The sequence below is a fragment of the Neophocaena asiaeorientalis genome, unplaced genomic scaffold (assembly GCF_003031525.2).
Source record: "Neophocaena asiaeorientalis asiaeorientalis breed wild unplaced genomic scaffold, Neophocaena_asiaeorientalis_V1.1 scaffold184, whole genome shotgun sequence".
NCBI classification, from domain to species: Eukaryota; Metazoa; Chordata; class Mammalia; order Artiodactyla; family Phocoenidae; genus Neophocaena; species Neophocaena asiaeorientalis.
In genome coordinates this window covers 1732368-1749794 of record NW_020185325.1, presented here as the reverse complement: position 1 = coordinate 1749794, position 17427 = coordinate 1732368, and the positions used below count along the sequence as shown (strand labels likewise).

Genomic DNA, 17427 nt, shown 5'->3' with positions numbered 1-17427 from the left:
AGAGCTACCATATGACCCAGCAATCCCACTCCTGGGCATATATCCGGAGAATATCATAATTTGAAAGGACGCATGCACCCTGATGTTCATTGCAGCACTATTTACAATAGCCAGGACATGGAAGCAACCTAAATGTCCATTGACAGAGGAATGGATAAAGAAGATGTGGTACATATATATATAATGGAATATTACTCAGCCATGAAAGGAATAAAATAATGCCATTTGCAGAGACATGGATGGACCTAGAGATTGTCCTACAGGGTGAAGTCAGTCAGAAAGAGAAAGACAAATATCGTATAATATCGCTTATACTGTTGTGGAATCTAGAAAAATGGTGCAAATGAACTTATTTGCAAAGCAGAAATACAGTCGCAGATGTAGAAAACAAACTTATGGTTACCAAGGTGGGAAGGGGAAGGGTGGGATGAATTGGGAGATTGGGATTGACATATATACATGATTATATATAAAATAGATAACTAATGAGAACCTACTGTATAGCACAGGGAACTCTACTCAGTACTCTGTGGTGACCTAAATGGGAAGGAAATCTAAAAAAGAGTGGATATATGTATATGTATAACTGATTCACTTTGTTGTACAGCAGAAACTAACACAACATTGTAAAGCAACTATACTCCAATAAAAACTTAAAAAAAAAAAAGGTTGAATATCCCATTTTATCTGGTTCAACCCAATTACTCAAATTGTCTTACCACTAGCAAAAGAAGGTGAAGTTACATTTTATAACACCATTCTGACCTATTTTTCATTCTTAAAAAATACTTTTGCATTATGCAAAACAAGGTCTTTTCAATATCCATTAGCTCTAAATTGGTATTGGCTTTTCCAGAATCTTGATTTGCCATTTAATTTCTAGGCTCTGTATCTCTAGCACTTAGCCAGGTAATTTAAGGTAAACCTTCACATGAATTTTAAGCATATAAGTCATTTTGAAAATTAATTTTGAAGAAAATATTTGGGGTTTTTTTTCCTTGTAATTTAAGAAAGCTGCTCTCCCTGCCTTCTCCAAAACAAAAACAAAATACTTCATTAGGCCATGAAAGACATGTTTCTGAAATTCAGCAGGACCCTCTGGGGCCCTCCCAGGTACAAATCCTTTCCGTGTCCCCAGTTTCTTGTTTGTAGGATATAGGTTTCATTCAGCCTCCTAGATCTTACCTGAGTTCCAAAGGGCAGATTCAAACAATAGCTAATCAGGGATGTGAGGGAATGCAGAAACAGCGGAGGAACAGTCAAGAAGCAATAGTGCAGCAATGGGTCAGGGTCCAGGTTTCCCCTCCCCAGTCCCCTCCCCCCGCCCCCGCTGAAGGGATATACATAACAATATCTTTGAGTTCTTCTGCAGGAACTAAGACCCCTACCCTGGTGGAGGATGGGAACTTCAGGCTGAGGACCAGGTTCCGGGAAGCAACACCCTGTCACCTCACCGCTAACCCATCAGAAAAAAGTCATTCACCTGGCAGCCCCTACTCCACATTTTGCCTATAAAACCTTCTCCGAGAAAACCAGGGGGGAGATTGGGGTTGTGAGCACAAGCCACCTGTTCTCCTGGCTTGGCCCTGCAATAAACCTTTCTCTGCTCCAAACTCCAAGGTTTGTTTGGCCTCGCCATGCATGGGGCACACAAACTTGCATTCGGGAACATTTCCACATGAATTATTAATGTTAATAATTAGAAGGAATCTTCATACCCAGAATACTCTTTTGATATGCTTTTCCTTGAAAAGACATTTGTGTCTTCTAATATTTTTCTACAACTTATACCTTTGTAAAATTATTTAGTCATGAAAATAGATTTGTACTAATTTACTTACTTGATTTGGTTTTTTAAACCAAAGCTTATTATAATGACTTTGCCCTGATGCATAATTATAATGACTGATCAAAGTAACGTATACCTCTATAAATAGTTACAAAAATGAACATTAACTAAACACAAAAATCTTTTTTAAAAGACTTAGAGCTAATTCCAGTGTAAATTTTAAATAATTAGTACACCATGTGAACCCCCAAGTGAATCGAAATGTATATAATGTCAATACATGCGTCAATATCAGTAAAATCAAATCTACACTACTGACAGGTTTAATCAAGTACTTGTGATTAAAAACACTGTACTGGGGATCTTTTAACAAAGGCTAGTGTTGGGCTGCACCCCACAGGCCTACAAGCCTTATACATGCTGAGCCTCGACCTAAGTGAGAGCCTGGAGTCAGTGCCAGAGACGTCAGCGGTTTAATGCAGCAGTCCCCAGCCTTTCTGGCACCAGGGACCAGTGTCGGGGAAGACAGTTTTTCCACAGACCGGGGCGGAGCAATGGGGAGCCGCAGATGAAGCTTTGCTCGCTCACCTCCGGCTGCATGGCCCAGTTCCTACCGGTCCGCGGCCCAGGGTTTGGGGGCCCCTGTTTTAGTGGAGCGGGGAGGATCTTACATGTCGTAAGCGAGGTCCTGGAGCAGCACCCCATCAAGTGCAGCAGGCATCGCGCAGAGCACCGCAGCAGTCTTGGCTCCCGGGGGAAGGGGAGGTTGCCAATTATAGGGGGAATTGAAGTCAGGTTGGCTCATTAGTTACCAGGGAAACCAGCAGAGGGGCACGCCCCTCACCTCCCCTTTAGTAAACTATCCAGGTGGAGGTGTTCTGATCTAAAGATTAGAACAATCACTAGCTGGGGCTAGAGGCAAGTTTGTAGGAGGATCTCTCAGGTGAGTAGGATTTAAGTAAAGCAGGGACTGGTCCAGCAGGGGATGTAGAGAGAGCAAGAGAATAGCCATCTCAGGTGGCCTGACTACACAACTAGCAACTGGCCTATCTGGGAAGATAGGAAATAGGGGTGAGGAAGGATTGACGAGATGAGTCTGGAAGCCTATCTCAATTGGTATGGTTTTACCTGAAAAAAAAAAAAAATTCTGGTACAACTCACTGTGATCTAAAATGCAAAACGGATGGTTTTATGTGGCTAATAAACAATTTCTGAAGAGAACACATTACATTCTCTTAATGCTCTGCTGGAATAAGTATATGGACGGAGAAGACCGCAGAATAAGAAACACGTGCCATGATGGATGGACCAGCTAATCTGATTTACTGCCCAGGCAACTCCCAGAGATTAGGTGTTTAAGCTGAGGGAACATCAGTATTCTAACTATATTTATATCATTTCATAGCCACGTACCACCAGCTTCACCACCTTTGTGGAGCTTTAATGTAAAACATGTAGGATATTTGTTCTTAAGTCCAATTCCTTTATGTTCCTTAAAATACATACCATCCTGAACATTTACAAGAAATAGCATAAAAACTTTTCACAGTTGAAAGGCAGAGATGTATCTTATTTTTATTGGCAGTTAATGTGAGGCCTACAGTGTAACAGCTGTCTCAATAGCTACGAAATTAACGACATAAAATTGCAAAGCCTAGAGCGGCCTGTTAGCTGTGAGGACAAACAGAAAAAATGAAAAAAGGCGCCTTGCCCTGGTTTTGAAATTACAAGAAAAGTGTAGAATTGCCTGCTGGAGGATTCGTTTTTAATTATTTCATTTCCAATATAACTGTATTCATCCAGTCAGACTTTGTGGGTGTTCGGTTTGTCTTTGGAATAAAATCTTTTCAACAGGCACTTGTTAATTTACCAAAGACCCGAATGGCAAGGGTGAGCCTGGGGGCAGGAACTGGTGAAATACGTCAGGGAAAAGCGGGGAAGACCTTTTTTTTTTTTTTTTAAAGCCCTCTTTCCCGCCTCTCTTCTAAGAGGAAGCCGCCAACACTGCTTACTTAGGTTTTATCTCCAAGACAATAGCGCCGCTCGCCGCCTCCAGCGCAGCTCAGGCTGCGCGCACCGCCCTACTCGCGCCCCTGCCTCACCTGTCCCCCTGCCGCACTAGGTCATCAGCCCCACGAGTCACCTGCTCCACCGGCGTCCCTGCCTCACTGGTCCCCGTGCCTCCCACCCCACTAGATCATCTCCCCACGAGTCTCCCTGCCCCACCAATCCCTCTGCTCCATCAGTCCTCTGGCTCTCCAGAACCTCTGCCCCACCGGCTCCCCTGCCCTTCCAGTGCACCAGTTGAGCGGCGGCCGACGTGACGAGCCCGCAGCCCGGCCTGCGCCTCCCAAGCCGCAGGGCGAGAGCCGGGAGCGCAGCCCCGATTCCCTGGACGCCCCTGGGCGCCCTGCGCCCAGGGTGCCTGCACCCGAGGCCCCCAGGCGGACCGCCCTGCGTCTCGCCTCCTCCCTGGACAGGGGCCTCTGGGCTTGTTTGCTTGTCCTCATCCCCGGGCCAGCCCTGCTCCCTCCTCCCGGCGGCTGCAACAGCCGTTTGCTTCCTGCGGTGTGTTTCTTTTTTTCCTCTCCTAGGCTCCATCAAAGGTGGCTCTGTTATTGAAATATGAAGCCATTTCCTCTCCAAAACCCTTGGTTACTCAAAGCGGGAATCAATGGACCTATATACTCTCCCAGAAGTTATAAATAAATGTCTATTTGTTCTGGAGGCGTTTTCCCGCGCGTCCCAGCATCTTCCCCAGTGGTTATTTTAGGGGCGCGCGCGCGCTCGTGTGTGTGCGTGCGCGCGCCCTGTACCCATCTGGTTCTAATCCCGGGTATGGATCCATAAGCCAACCCCACCCATCCTGTCTGCCCCTCGCATTCTTCACTCTATAAATAAATCTAGGTTCTTTGAGCTCTGTCACCCAGGGATACGACAGCAGTTGTTCGTTTGTTAACGGAGATTCAAACTCAATATCAATACTGAGTCCAGTAAACAAGAAAGCATACTTCTGGCAATTTGGGTGAAAGGGTACCTCAAGTTTAGGAAGCTTTATCCGCTGTTGTCATAATTACCTTTCTACTTGGTTACCCTGGATCTACTTTGGGGAGAGGGAGGCGGGAAAGCGAGGACCTCTCCTACCTTTGGATTTTCCTTTTAAGCAGAGGCTAAAAAGCAAAATGAAAATTCACTGTCCTCGCTTGTCTGCCTCACCCCACTGCCCCACGATCATTCCACAAGCCCCTTGCCCCATCCCCTCTGGACAGATCCAGGAGGTGTGCTGTGAGTGGGGGGCTTGTGGTTTTAGCTACGGCTCTGCCTGAACCCCCGAGGAGCGGGTTACTCGGGGATCGGAGCAGAGGGCAAAGTCATCTAACAGGCTGCTGTTTCACAAGGTCTGGGCACTGAGCTGCCCCTCCTTTCCTCCCTGAAGTTTGCATGAAGTGCACGTTAGGCTGTAATTAGGGGATCTGGGAGGAGAACTTTCCTGGTGACGCTGCTTTGCTTTTCTTCTGCTCTTGGTGAGAAAGTGCCTCCTTCTTCCCAGGACCAGGACCTCTGCCATCCAGCGCCACAAAGAGACATTCTGCGCGGCGCAGGCACACACACACACTCACACAAGCACACACACTTACCCAGAAACAAACTTAAGGTGAGGGGAAAGAGCCCTAGCTTCACTTGATCTCCAGGCTCCAACTTCAGCAGGACTTGAGAGCATCTGAACTTCTGGATTTTAGGACAAGGTAAAACTTCCATAATTTTTTTACTCTTTCTGTCAAACCTTGATACCTTTAAGATTTCAGAGAGCAATGCATATCATGATATATGTATACATTAAAATAACTTTTCTTTAATTTTCTTTTGAGTTTAACATGACATCTCAACTTTTTTTAAGATGCATATTGTCAGATAAAATACTGTACTGCAGTAAACAAGCTCAGTCTCAACTGGGGCAAGAATTAAGTCCAGTATCCCAGCTTTTGCTAGTGCTACTATAAATCTGGTAGATGCACGGTTTCCAAGTGGCAGCGTTTCCATCTGTATTTCAACAAACATTTTTATAACACCTGAAAAAAAGGATAGTATAGGCTGAAGAAAATGCTGAGGAATGGGAAGGTCCATTCCACATGTATGAGTTTTCTTTTAGAGAATATGTAAGTTTATGTGAAAAAGAAAGTTACTGTAATCATAGGTAATACCTGTTAGATTGATAATCTTTGAGATGTTACCAGTTTTGGTCTGCTCTTCTCAACTTAACTGTGATATTAAGATCATAGAATTATGCTGCTTTTCATATATAGAATGATGTTGGTAGATAATATTAATGCACTGAAAAGAAGATTTTTTTAAGTCATGGTTGGTAAGATTACTTTTAAAAGGTGCTTAAAGGAATTTTTTGTGTTGAGACTGTTTATTTACCATCTTAAGCAAATCTGAACTCTTTTGGGTTGAAATGAAGTTGTTCTCTTCCATTGACTATGACTGTTGTGTTCCAAATAAGATGGTTTATTATTTTGAAAATAAGTTATTTTATTTTCATTTACCCCTGGAAAAATACACAAAGTAGCCAATACATTTGGGAGTTTTTAGGGTGGAAAGTGTTCCTGTACACGTTCCAGCGTGATGTCATAAAATCAAACATACCTCTTGGAAGTTAATGGTTCTTGAGAAATAAAGCCTGTGAATTAATTTCTGAACGCAATGTAATATTTATTCATTACAAATGTAGTTTCTGGTAACCATTTCTATTTGATTATTTCAGTGTACTAAATTTGCAGTCGTTTTATACACTTTAGTGACTTAGATATTTTAATGGACTCATAAAATGGGAATATTGTTCCACCAAAAATACATCATAGTAGTTCTCTTTGGATAACTTTTAGTGTGATATTTCTTAATCCTTACATCAGTTTTTCACTTCAGTTCCATATATTTTTATGAATAAAGAAGTTTTTCTTTCATTCAGTAAAATAGAATGTATGCCAAACGCTGGTTGAGCATTTAAGCTTTAGCCTTTAGACACTTTGGGACTATATGTTCTTAATAATTTAATTTTTAAGCTAAGAGAATGACTACATGTTTTGGTAATCTCTTCAGAAAACTGAAAACAGCTTAAAAATGGGAAAGAAGTAATTTTGTTTAAATGTAACTTAATGATCAGGAGAAACCCAACAACCTCCAGACCACTGGTCTCCAAAGAGAATGAACCTAGAGGCCAGTATTCCAACGAGGAGTGCTCAGTGGGCTTGCGCTTTCTGTGAGAAACAAGCAAGAGGGGAACCTCATGTTCTTATAAAGTGAGCCATTTATTGTCAGCTAGGCCCTGTCTCTCAGAGGAATGACTGACACTGTAATTTAGAAGAACTGAAGATACTTTCACAGAGAAGAATCGATTCATTATATCCCTAGTGGTTTCACTTCCTTTTCCTTCCTTTGGGAGCTGGTAACACATCCAGGATAAATACATTCGGCGAACTCAGAAAGATGCTTTATGAATAGATGGTCTACTAAACAGTCCTGCCTTTTAGCATCTTGGATGTGGAATGTCGATATTTTCTGAGTAGTTGAAGAAGTCTTTGAATCTTAAGGTAGCACAGCACTTCATCTTTGTAAAGATGAACAAGAGGCATATTCAGAAAATAACTCCCTTTCTCAGAAATGGTTTTCTTTTCATTTCCTTTTGCCCCATGCATGTTTTATTTTCCAGGTTACATTTTTTAAATAATGGTATTCCACCAGTTAAAATTCCAGCAAAATGCAGAGCAAATTTGAAAATAACCTTTACATTATAGTCTTCTGTTACCTTTAGTTAATTTTCCGACCTCCTGTATTCCTTATTAGTAACCCTAGTTCTTAGCCTATGGTATTTAAATGTATTCAGTCTGTTATTTAAAGGTAACGATATATTGTTGGGGAAAAACTGGAATGGAAACCTGAATATTCTTAGGATTTTAATCAATAGTGTTTAAGGAGGATTAGAGGGAACAGCTGGTTAAACAAATATTAGGTGTAGAGTGGACGCGATGGTATAAATTAATAATGCAGCTCTTTATTTACACTATGAATGGGAGGGTCTGTGAAGGTTCCACGTGTGAAGCACGGTCCCTATGTGCCACCTAGTGGACAAGTCAAAGAAAGCTTTCTCACCAGCCTCTTAGTAAAAAATTCTGAGATTTCTATTTTGTTGTCATTGAACACTAACTGCAGGCCAGACGTTGGGGTAGGTGCTCAGAGTAGAAAATACAGCAGCTGACATTCGTATAATTTAAAAATCAAGGCGCCACTTAACGGTTGATTAAATTCCCGGTAGCTGCATTTAAAATCAGTTTACTCTTTACTGGGTAATTTACCATCAACTTTCTGCCTCCATGAGGATACAGTTTAATAACCGTAACTCGCTTCTAATACAGGATTGGTTTTTGGCAGAGATGTCATGACCTAGCTTAAAAAAGGATGGGGAGAGTTTGAATCTTGAATCACTTTCTCAAATGGAAATAAATTTCTATAAAGTTTACTGTTACTGATTTTAAGTGGGTAACTAATGATTAGCTTAAAAGGTTAGCGCACTGATACTAGCACATATTATTACATATTCTTTAGATTTTTTTCACTAAATGCAAGAGGATAAGAGTAAAAATTACTTTGGGGTCGTGAGGTATGTTTTACAGAATGTTGCTCTCAGACACTAATGATTAGCATGTAGAACAACTTCATCTATACCTGTTGTTCATATGTAGTTTTGAAGCAGGAACATTGCTTCTAAGTCGACATGCTAGAAAAAAATCTTAAGCAAGAAGAATTACAAGGAAAGCCACTGTTGGAAAAAAGCATCAGGGGCTTCCCTGGTGGTGCAGTAGTTAAGAATCCACCTGCCAATTCAGGGGATACGGGCTTGAGCCCTGGTCCTGGAAGATTCCACATGCCGCGGAGCAACTAAGCCCATGCACCACAACTACTGAGCCTGTGCTCTAGAGCCCCAGAGCCACAACTACTGAGCCCACGAACCACAACTACTGAGCCCATGTGTCACAACTACTGAAGCCTGTGCGCCTAGAGCCTGTGCCCCACAACAATGAGAAGCCCGCGCACCACAACGAAGAGTAGCCCCCGCTCGCGGCAACTAGAGAAAGCCCGCACAGCAACGAAGACCCAACACAGCCAAAAATAAATAAATTAATTAATTAAAATCATCAGGATATCATAGGAGATTAATCCATCGGAATATTGCACAGAGACTTTTGAAAAACTTTTCTCTGGGAGATATATGAATTATTACTCCAATTGGCTCTTTGTAAGATACATGACTTAATGGCAACAGCGTTCAGCACATCAGCCTTAATCAAGACAAGTTCTGAAATTCAGATTGGAAGGAAAAATGCCTCAGTTGGGGGAAGAAAATGATTAATTTGCTGCTTGCTGAGCTCTGAAGGTGTAATCCACAAATCGAGTTAGGCCTGCTCGTGTGGAATGCAACCTTCCCGCTTAGGGGACTTTGGTTTTGTGTACAACAGCGAGACCTACTCTGTGAAAGGAGAGCTGCTCATTAAGTCTTTCTTCATTAATGCCACAAAATTATAGCCTGACTTGATCAGAGGTAATGGTTGGAATCAACATCAACAATCATGTAAAATAAAGCATATTATCTTAATTCTTATTTCCAATGAGTTATTATCCACCAGAAACACAGCATTCTGTTAACGATTTCATCTGATCATCCTTGTGATTTAGCGTGAATCATAGATTCATTTTAGTGAGAGATTGCCTAAATGTCAGAGGTCCTCAAAGTAGAAATTTAGTCATGAATTGGAAAACTGTTACAAGAAGTTTTAATGGTTTCAGGCGACTTGATACTAGAGAAGAACAAACTCTACAAGAGAGAACCAGCCAAGCTTTCTGAAATGGTCTGATGCTACTGGGTTCTTGGCTGTATTGTAGGAGCTCTGCATAATGGCTTTTTCCAGTGGTGGAGACCTGGAGGGGGCTTTGCTGGGGCTGAAGAGTTCTTAGCTATGTTCAGACAAAACCAGGTTTGTTTAAAATAGCAAATGTTGCTGGACTATTCTGAGCTTCTATTAATTGTTTTATAGCTCAATAGGGGATGGGGGAGTGATATCTGAGATGGGGGTATTGCAAGAAAGCCAGGGGGCTATTTGCAAAACAAAACAAACAAACTCACAAAGTTTTCTAAACAACCTAGAAAAATTACGGAAATTCAGTGATAGGTCCTCAGTCTTATAAGGGCAACAGAAATGTCCCCTTTTGGCCAACCTTGCTTAACCCAAAGAGAACACAATTTACTTGATTGGTTCCAAAATTCTGATTACTATATTCCAATTCCATTTACTGTGTTAAATAAAATCCAATTAAGTTAATAACATTCAATTATTTTTATGATAAATCTGGATTTTCCTCAACTTTTCACAAAGTTTTATGGATAATGTTTCAGCTTAGTCTCCACCTATATGGTGTGAATTTTCCTCACTTTGACTCTCTTATTTGGAATTTGGAGATCACCTCAATCGATCATTCATGCGTTCATTTGTTCATTCAACAAAAATTTATTGAACATTTGCTATTTGCCAGGCACTGTGCTAGCTCTGAGTGCTGGGCCCTTCACTTTATACCATGAAAATTGATACTAAAAAAATCAAAAAGCCCACATTTGATGATAATGAATGGAAAATGTTGCAAGATGCTGAGGTACATTTTAAGCGACAGAAACAACCAAAATGTTCTCGCCTCATAGTTTTTCTATTAGGAGAATTTTGAGCATGCATCTTTAAAATCATTTTCCCTTGTTTGCCGTCTCCTAGCTGAGTGAGTAAGAGCTTTGTTTCTTGGTTGTGTGGGCACAGATGGGCCTGAGAGGGCAGCTCTGACACTCCAAAACCCCAGGAGGGCAAGGGTTCCAATAATCTGTCTATTTGGCTAGGGAGGAAAAGCAAAAATTCATTTGCACACAGTTGCTGTCCACCAGTTGGGAACTAAAATTCAGCCTGAGCACAGAATGATTTCGTGCTTACCATTTGCACCAGCCTCCATGCTAGGTGTTACAGAGTCACTGGCTCAAGGAGTTCACAAGCCAGTGGAGAAGACAGATGGACGCACCTCATGAATCACTAGTAAAATGTGCCAAGTAGGTGAAGCTGGCCTTCCTAGTATCCTGGGTCTCTTTCCGTGGCACTTAGCCAAACTCTCCAGCAACCCCCGCCCCACCTCTTAAACTGAGACTCCTGCCCTCCGCTCCCTACCCCAAGAATCTGATACTTCTCTGTTTATTGATTTCTTGACTGACTGATTACACCCAAGTGTGAATGAGTTCCACTCATGCATTTACATTTCAAGCCTTTTATCTCTGTAAAGTAAATGTTTTGTTTTCTGTGAAAAGAATTTCAAGCATCTGGGGGCCTTCCCACCCTCACACCACAGTGTATAATTAAGCCGATTTAGTCCTCCATGGTCTTCAATCTGTTATCCCCATTCCATATGTGAGGCCACAGAGATTCCCTCAAGGCCTCTTTCTAGAAATGTGCAGGACCTTGGGTCCTGCTAACCCACGGCCTGATCAACCTGTCCTTCCACCCTCCCCCCAGTGCTTTGCCCGGACACAATCTCCCTCCCACATCGCAAGGGGCATCCCAGCCCATCCCTTTGAACCCTCCTGTTCTCTTTGCTTGGGTCCTCTCAGCTCTTTATTACCATGCTTGGGTGGCTGCCCCTGGACAGGTAGAACACCTATAGCTTCTTATGTTCTATGGTTTGAGCCCTTATGTCACCCCAAATAGATGGACGGAGCAGTGGGAATCCACATATTCAGTCCAGAACTCCTCTAAATCAAGGTTTTGAAGGAGGAAGTATGCATAGGACAAGCACAGGTATTAGCCATCATGTTGAAAATATGGGTCAAAGCCAGCATCTTTTTTAACTGTGTGCTCAGGTACTTTCCAATTGGTTTCAGAGAAATTTCAACATCAATGCTAACTACAGATTCTGGAAAACTAACTGGAGGGAAAAAAAAAAAAAAACAGTGAAAATTTTCCTTGGTTTTTTAAACAAATGATCAGAGTCGTTTGTTTAAATATTTTCCTATTTTATATTTGACATAGGGCATACAGATAATCACGTTATTAGTTGTTTCAGATTTATTTACGTTTTCTTTGATTATACTCCTTTGATTATGCCACCACTGATGCTCCTGTAGTATAAAGATGTGCTCGTCACTTTTTAAATTGCTAAGACTAATGACCCAGATTGAGAGACTTGGTTTCCTTCCCCTACTTCCCTGCAGCTTAGAGTATAGTGATCTTTGACCTGCATCAGTCACCTAGCTGGAGGATATGAGTGCCTGACATTCAGTAAGTGTCCTATAAATGCTTCCTGTTGTTTCCATCAGTGCCTAGTACCATGCCAAACTTGAGGCTGGAGGGGTCTCCCCGCCTTCTCTTCCAAGTGCCTATATTTCAGATGTCTGAACACCTCCCAACCCCAGGCCACGCCCTGACTCTGCCTTTGTTTCCTTATCAGTCTTCTTCTTAGCTTTCAATGTCATTAAATTCATAAACTCTTCTCAGATTAAAAAATAATTATTGGTATAAAATTAATAATGTAAATAAAATTAATTGATAATTTTAATAAATCTCCAAATTTAAGGAAATTGAGACTGGAGGAAGGAAATGAGTTTAGAAAGGACATGGAACAGTATAGGCACGATCTAGTAAGGATACACTGGATGGGGGAGAGAATTTGAGGATCGTGTGAATGTTTCAAGGGCAGATGATAACATGAAGAGGGGTGCAATTGACTAAGATTGGGAATAAAGGAAGAATAAAGTTTCTGGAGAAAACGGTGAGTCTAATATAGGAAGTGCCCATGGGACATCCGAGAACTCATATTAGTTAAACGTACATACTTAGGTACAGGGGAGAAGTCATGGCTGGAATAGATATTTGGAAGTCTTTAGTATTAAAATGGTAGTTGCAAATCATACGTAAGAGAAAGGAGTTCATTCCAAGGAAGAACAAAGGGAGAAACAGTTGACCAAGGACTAAAACCGAGGAAAAAATTGGTAAGAATGAGTTTGCCATTATTTATATATGATTTTAACTTTCATTTTATCAACAATAAATGTCCACCGAGATGAATAACATCAATGTTTTATTGATTCTTATATCTCACAGTCTTAGTCAGTCCTCTGCACATAGAAGGTGCCAGACATGTTTGTTGAGTTAAATGAAATTAAAATGGCATTTCCGAGCCTTCAGGCTCTAATGACAGATTTTCATAATGATAACCCTGAGCATGGGTAAGCCCCCAAAATGTCTGAATTGCTGTTAGTTATTCAATTGCATCCAAAACTGAGCTAGCTTTAAATATATGTTGTTGCATTTTGTTGTTTGAAAATCAGTAATCAATGTGTGGTGTAGATAGTAATTCACCACAGTACTTGATTAATCTTAGCCCATGTTGTTTAGCTTAACATATAAATGAGTTCGCCACAGAATGTAGCCTAGTTCAAGTCCATTTATAATTCTTTTTCTGGTTCCTTGGTCCTGAAGACCTCTAAATCTTCGGTCAGATTTGGAGTCTAGAATCCCGGATTTCTCTGCAACTTGCTTTTTTTTTCCCCCCTAGTTCTTCTCCCTCCTGTTGCCGCCTACTTGGGTTACCATGTAAACTATACTGAAGAATTGAGTAATTTTCAGTATAAGTATGTCCCAAATATTGCATGGTACATTCTTATACTAAAGAGATTATTTGCTGTTTATCTGAAGTTCAAATTTAACCAGTATCCTGTATTTTCCATTGGCTAAATCAGATAACCCTACCCACCTCCCACATTTGTGTTACTAAAGCCAAAATATGGCAAACAAGAATTTCTTCATGGGATTCTGAACACTCCCCTTGTAAAGCCCAACAAATGAAGTTACTGAGTGAATGTTCACGAGTGAGATAAATGCATTAAAAAGATACTGTAAATAAAATTATCTAACTACAATATACCAATCAAGATGCAAATTTATAAAACATTTATAACTACTGTACGATATACCCTGGATACTAATAGCTATCTTAAGAATGCCATGAGTGTCTATCAGTGATGTGTTTTAGTCTATTTTAAATATTTAAAAATAATGTACGTTTCAAAAAAAAACTTTTTAATTTTCACATCTTCAAGTTGGCAATGATAAAACAAATTAATTGCTTTTAAATGAAGCAGAATACATTTAGAAAAAATTATACAATGTACAATGGCTATAAACTCTTAACTATTCTAACTGCAGAAAATCTGAAAAGGATCTTTTCGCTTAATTATATGTCCTATTGTACTTGTGCTGCCACCTTGTGCTGTTTTGAGATATGACCCAATTTAACTCAGTCCGTTAATGTGTTGTACCAGATTGACAATTTGGTCAACACTACAATGATTCCTCACGTGATTAATATCTTCCATTTCACTCAGAAACACCACATACTTTAATACCAAGAAAGGGCCCTCAAGTATTTAATGTAAATATTTTCTAGGAGTTTAATGTATTAAATCCCTCGAGATAATCACTAAATTATAAGTCATTTAGTACTGTATTAATTTATGTTTTATGGGTGAGTATAGGTTGTATCTGCCTGTATGTTTGGTCTACTTAACCTTTTAACCTGAATTTCCTATAAGCTCCTTGAACCCAACATGTCCAAAATTAAACTCATTATCTCCCTTCTACCAAGCCTGGTCCATGTCATCTCTATATAGATACCAAGACATTTCATTTATTATCCAAACCAGGACACTTTCGAAAGTGAAATGAAATGGGGTGCCTTACTAATTACTCCAGCAAAACAGGTATAAACCAAGACCGTCTCAAGCAAACCGGTCTTCTTATATATAAGTTAAAAATCATCATAATCCCAATCACCCAAACTAGAAAATGTGGAGTCACAGACTACTGTTTCATCAAACAGACCTGGAACCTCCATCTCAGACTTCCTTCTACCTACTTGCTCCCTTTCATCTCCACTGTCCATCACACTTGTCAACATTCTCATTAGCCTTGTCCTGTTGTCTGCAGAGGCACCCAGCAGGCCCAAATCCTTTTTCAGGGTACATCTAACAGTCCCTTTCCTCCACAGCTGCTCCAAACTGCTGGCAACTGCTGGGAGAACTCATCACCGTGCAGCATGGGCCCAGTGCACAACTTCATGGTCTCTGATTTCAGCTGGATCTTTAATGCTATGTGGCCATTCTACCATATTGCTTGAAAGTTTTTGCTTCTCCAGCTTCCTGCAGCAGATATCCAAGCCTCCCTAATCCTGCTAAAAAGAGAAACCATCTGTAAAGAACCTTCTCTTTGTCCTGCCACCAAAACTAGTCCCTAACACAACCTTCTTTTCCCTTCTGTTAGGAAAAACAACAACAGAAACGGATCTCTCTCCTTTGCCTCTAAGCATCTCAGGCAGACATTGTCCCCTGAGTTCTAGATCCTGAATCCTCCAGTCTTTTCAAAGATATTCGCTATTAATTATGCTTTTTCTCTCTTGTATTCATCACCCTGTCCCACTCTGGTAATTTCCTCCTTTTGGCATTTGATCATGGTCAAATCTTTTTGTCTTAAAATTATCAGACATTCCCTAACCTCACATACATCCTATGTACTCAGCTTTCTCCTTCCCTCACAGCCAGACTTCACTCTGAGGGCAAGAAGCACCCCGTGCTCACTCTCCACCCCTTCACCCATCCACTCCTCAGCCCACTGGCAACGTGCTTTCTCCTTGCACTCCAGTAGAACACTCCTCACCAGGGTCACACCAATGAGTTGTTTACAGTATGTTTGCTGAGTGGTATTTCATGCTGGTGACCACATTCCCTTCACAACAATCTCTACCCTTTGCTTCTGTGACAGCCACTCCCCTAGTTGCCACAGACTTCTTTGCTGACTCCATCTCAGTCTGTTTCAGGCTTCCAAGAGCCCACCTGCCCCTTGGCAGCTCTGTACTCTTAACAGCTTCCACCCAGGACACCTCACCCTACCTGTACTCTTCCATCTACTCCTCTGCATTACACCACTCTCACCTGTGTGCAGATGAGTCCCAGAGCTTTATATCTGGCCCAGAATTCTCTCCCGAGTGTCCGGACCACAAACATCTCACAACTAGGATGTCACCCTAACATCTCAAACTCCACAGGTCCCAAATCAACTCCTTTTCTTTCTCCTGAATTTGAACTTCCCCCAATTCTATCTAGTTTAGTAAATGGCACCATCTTCTCTTCACTCAGTTTCCAAAAACCAGAAACATGGGAATCATCATGTAGACTCTAGCCCATAAATACCTCTTAGATATATACACCCTTTTTATCTCCATTAGCATAAACCTTACCCCTAATTGCCACCCTCTCTTCTCAGATTCCTGTAAACCTTACCCACTGGTCCCTGTGTCTTACTGCTTAGATTAGAAAGTCTTACTGCTTTATAATGCATTCTCCCACATTCTCTCACACTTCCTGAAGTGTAAACGGAAAACACTTGCCTGCTAAAATCCCTTCAATGCCTTTCTATTGCTGTGAAAATTAAGTCCAAGTTCTTTAATATGATTGGCAGGGTTCTCAGTGACCAGCTCTAGCTTACCTTTCCAGCCTCATCTCTCATCTAAAGTGACCCGGCATCCCAGCTGACAGGATCAAATGACCAGAAAAATTAAAACAGTAAAAACAGAACAATAGCTCTAAATATTAGAGTTATCAGATGCAGATTTTATGTTTATTTTAAGAAACTGCGTCCTAAGAAATTTAGCAAAGAACTGGAAACTACAAAAATATGATTCAAATGGAAACTCTAGAACTGAGAAAATGTAATAACCAAAATTAAGAACTCAATACATGAGCTTATGAAAAGTTTAGATACATTGAGGAGATGATTAGTAAACTGGGAAATACTTCTGAAAAAATAACCAGACTGAAACCTGATAGAAAAAGGATGAAAGATACTGGAAGGGAAAAAAAGTAAAAGGCATGTGGGGTATAGACACTGGTGTCCCGGCAGGAGAATCAACAAGTGGGGCAGAAACAATCTCTTAGAAATAATAGCTTGTGACTGTCCATGTCAGGGATTCAAGGAGCACTACAAAACCCAACAGGATAAAAACCAGAAAATAAAAAAATGAAAACCTCACAGCCAGGCATGATTATAGAAAAACTGCTGACAAAAACAAAGAGAAAATGTTAAAAACTTCCAGAAACAAAAGACTTCAGATAGACTAACAAGTAACCAAATTAGCTAGTTGGAAATTTTGCTTTTCTTTTCACTTTAGGAAAATGCCAAAAATCAGTCGGTTGGCTTGGTCGTCTTCTGGGTGGATCTTATCGAGTCAGCCTACTTTCTCTGAGAGCAAAGTCTTCAAGCCTAGAGGGACAGCAGTGTGGCTGGTTCCCCAAAGGAGCTGCACTGAGATAAATCTTAGTGGTGACTCAGTTCCTGCAATCTGTTCTCAGAAGCTGTACGGTCCTATTGCTATCTAGGAAAATTCTGGAAGCAATTTGGGAGTCTCCTATCTATCTTTATCACTAAGATTATTTTAGATTACAAAGAAGAAATAAATATGATTGAGAAGTTGATGATTTATGCCGGCGATATATATATATATATATA

At 40.9% G+C, this 17427-nt stretch overlaps 1 protein-coding gene across 1 annotated transcript in view; it reads left to right on the top strand.

Moving 5' to 3' along the window:
• The first annotated feature begins 5453 nt into the window (after positions 1-5453).
• Positions 5454-17427, top strand: part of HAPLN1 (hyaluronan and proteoglycan link protein 1) — a 69188-nt gene continuing 57214 nt past the window's right edge. Inside the window, exon 1 of the mRNA XM_024734363.1 lies at positions 5454-5535. The gene's annotated coding sequence lies outside the window, so the exon portion shown is untranslated. The remainder of the gene's footprint in view (positions 5536-17427) is intronic.